The 3,899-nt window shown below is 44.5% G+C and overlaps 1 pseudogene across 1 annotated transcript; it reads right to left on the reverse strand.

The window, feature by feature from the left end:
- Window positions 1-2,818: 2,818 nt before the first annotated feature.
- On the reverse strand, window positions 2,819-3,698 carry LOC311521313 (choline/ethanolamine kinase pseudogene; annotated as a pseudogene). Its single transcript has one exon. The product of its transcript is annotated as a choline/ethanolamine kinase pseudogene (transcript).
- Window positions 3,699-3,899: the final 201 nt, after the last annotated feature.

The following is a 3,899-nucleotide window of genomic DNA, read 5'->3' on the forward strand; positions in this document are numbered from 1 at the left end:
GTAATGCTTAATGGTATAATGAAAAGCAGACGCAGAAGAAATTTTAGCAAGAGAAAGCAAATTATTAACAGTTCATGAACTTGAAACTACTTTATAAGCTTGAGGAACTCCCAGACAGCATCAGACAGATGAAAAACGGATACAATTTTATTCTTTCCAGATAAATAACAAAGTTCATTTCTGTGTATATTATGATCCACTTAAATTGCCGTTTAAATCACTGAAATATCACTTCATTTGCATAACCACACTGATCTATTATTTATGAGCAGATGTGGCTGAGAGCAGGGTTTCCAGATACTTATTTCTGCTGAATATAGTCCATGTTCAACCTACACATCAACACATGTAGGTGGCTTTACTAAGTAATTTCTCAACCAGACATGACATAAAGTCCAGCATAGTAAGTAACTATGAACATGTGAAGAACAATCTTCAGGTGAAATTTCAACATACAAATAGGAATACAATATTGGTGATAGTTTGTCACATTTTAAATCTTCTATTTCTGGAAGCAAAAATCAAATATAGCCCAGTGATTCAATAACATACTTAACAGGGCATGTCAAATTTGTTTTTAATGTTGATGAAAACCCATCTGCTGGCCTTGTTACTCTATAAGGGGCTGAGCACAAACATCTAGTTCTAAGGTGAAGAGATGGGGATTTGGACTGGGCCACTCCCTGGAAATGGTATTCAGCCTGTGGCTCTTCATCACCATCCTATTGTTATCTTCTCTACATGGAATAAGATGTCTTATAATGTCCTAAACGATGATTTGGCAGTTGGCCCACTGAAAAAATGGTAATTTTATACAAAAATATAGACACACAAATGGACACCCTCTCACAGAGCCACTGTACAATGGGCACGCCAACCCCATTGCTTTTTTTTATAGCTTTTTTTAGAGGGTAGAATATAGCAGGGTCTATGCAGCAGCAACAGATCATCTGTTCACACCCTGGAACCTTCTCCATTCCTGACTCACTCTTTTTTCCAGTATTCTGACTGCAGGCGACTGACATGGAGTAAAGATCCACTCCACAGACCAGATGTTCGTGTACATGAACGCACCCTTCCAAACACCTCTTTCTCCCACCGCACCCCATAACCTCCCTTCCCCATTCTGCTAGAAAGGCTGACAGTGTTGTCTGAAATATCCCACCCTGATAGCAGGTGTTGATCCTGCTGGGGAATAAGTGACTTCTGTTCAATCACTGAAGCAGGTGGCCTGTTCTAGCTTATCTAAATATAAGGGAACTGGAAGTGGCTTTTTAGAAAGAGAAGACTTACGGTATGAGCTGCGTAAAGCTGGTGTGGAATTCTCTGATGGAACATATTTCCATTTGGAAAATCATTAATAGTGAGAGAGATTGAAACGATTGGGAATGCTTACTTCAGAAAAGAGATGAAGAAAAGGGGTGTGATAAAAGCATATAAAATAATGAATGGTTTAGAGGAAGTACATCAGGAACTTTCTTCCTGTCTCATAACACATAGGGATATTCAATGAAACTGAAAGTTGACAAATTCAAAACTGACAAGAAAATACCTTTTCACATAACACATAATTAAAATCAATGTCACATGATGTCACTGAGGCTAAAAACTTAACAAGATACAAAGGGGACCAGATATTGATATGGATAAGAATATGTAGACTAGCATTAACTATTGTGACCAAAAAAAAAAAAGTTTTGGAAGGAATATGAAACCTCTCATGTTGAGGTTTAAGACAAGCTAACTATTTATGATGAGATGTGCATAGGGAGCAGATTATCTCGTAACTGAATCATTGGGTGCTAGTGATTGTCAAAGACAGGATACTGAATAGATTGACCACAGGTCTGATTCATATGGCAACTCCTGTTTTCTACATAGAGTCAAGCACTAATAGCCTTGTCCTGAGCTTAGAGCTGTAAGTCATATGAATCAAAGCAGAATAATCAGGGTATAAGGGCTGTACAGCTATACATGAAATCTCAAATGTAGTTCCACTGGATCCTGCCATCCTTTGAAATACCCAGACCTGAAGAAGAGCTCTGTGCAGCTTGAAAGCTTGTCTCTTTCACAAACAGAAGTTGTCCCAATGAAAGATATTACATCACCCACTTTGTCCCTCTAACATCCCCTGAAATATGCATTTAGGACAGCTACATCTTTTATAGCTGGGCTAAAACAGACCCTCGCTGGGGATGTGGTTTGAACCACAGCTGAGAGTCTCTGACTTCCATCTATTCATATGCCACCCTCTAAAATTGTCATATAAACAGTAAATTTATTGAATGCAAGTTTGTTTACCGCACAGTAGAAATAAACAACTCCCATGAGACCAGATCCAATGCCTTGGGAAGCCATTAGCTGGTGATGCCTCTCCAAATCTTTCCTTCAGCCTCCTCAGGCTCTTCTCGCTCCAATGAATAATCCTGCATCTTCCAGTCCCTGCCAGCAGGTGGAGCTGTTTGTGCCATCCTCAGTCTCCATCAGTCTCTGTCACAGCTGGCTGCCTACTCCTCCTCCACTGCAGATTGAAAGGAGAGGTCCTCCCAAGTACCAGAGGCTGGAAGAGGGATATATACATACGTGGTGTGGACGTTGTTCCCTTGTGGTCCTTACCAGCTGCTGTCCCTTGGTAGCGCAGGGCAAATGGATCCCTTGGCCAGGAAGCGGCCATTCAGTAGTGACTACCAGGCCCCACGTGTCTGCAGCAACCCGAGGTCAGGGCCACACTGCAGGAGACAGAGTCTGAGAGTGGAGCAGGCAGAGCTGGGCTGGGGGATGCTGTGGGCTGGCCTGGTCACGTGCACTGCACCTTCTGCTAGAAGTAGGCCTCGAAGTGGCACTGCACATAGTCCAGGTACCCGACCTCGGTAGTGGAGATCTTTGCTTGCAGGATGGGACTAGAGGCCCCAAAAGAAGTGAGAGGCTAGAGCAAACCTGTTGATCTCAGTGAGTATCTCCTCCTCAATGCAGGCCTGCTCCTTGTGCATAATGTCCCTGGGCCTCCCCCAGTCCTCTCAGAGGTAGTGCTGAATGAAGTGCAGCTGCTGCTGGCAAGGAGGGTAAGGTCTCCATGGAGGCCTTGTACAAGGGCCACGTGTCATGGGTGTAGTCATAAACCCACTCACAGAAGTGATTACCAATGTCGAAGCCTCTGCAGTTATAGCTGCTGTACTTAACGTCAGTCAGCATCAGCTTGTCAAGGGTGAGAGCGACTGGCACCCCACCAGCAGCAGGATGTTCCCTTCCTGGATGTCATCATGGCAGAAGACCACAGGGGGAGGGCGTGGACTCCAGCAGCTCCCTGAGGCTCCTCATTTCCTTCTGCAGATTATAGGCTTTGAGATGGTTGAACTTCTTCAGCTGGGCTTGCTGGGTGAAGGTGAGCTCGGTGTTAGGTACCGTTCCATGGTCTCAAACAGCTCAATGGCTGTGAGGTTGCTGGGGTGGTCTGAAGGGCTCTGAGGATGCAGGAGTGCTGGCGTTCTATGAGTGCAGAAGGGCTGTGGGAGAGCAGAGGTGATGATGAGTGGTGGGAGGCAGTTCGAGGTGGCAGAAGGGCTGCGGGAGAGCAGAGGTGGTGATGAACGGTGGGAGGCAGTTCGAGGTGGCAGAACAGCTTGGGGAGAAGTAGGAAGAGACACCACACAGTGTGGGAAGGGAGATTCCCATAGGAAGAAATGAGAGAAATCCAACATGGAGGGGGGGAATGGGAAAAAACAAATGGCTTTCCAGGAGTGAGGGGGAGAAAGACAAGCTGACCTATTAAGGGTAAGAAAAAACAGATGTGGAAACCAGGTGAAGGTACCAACAAAAACCTGAAAATTGTGCTCTTTTAATCTTTGCCTCAAATGAAGTTTCCAAAGGGGATTGAGGACAAGTTTTCACTTCTGCTTTAT

Source organism: Lepidochelys olivacea (genome assembly GCF_965140295.1).
Source record: "Lepidochelys olivacea isolate rLepOli2 genome assembly, chromosome: 5".
NCBI lineage: Eukaryota > Metazoa > Chordata > Testudines > Cheloniidae > Lepidochelys > Lepidochelys olivacea.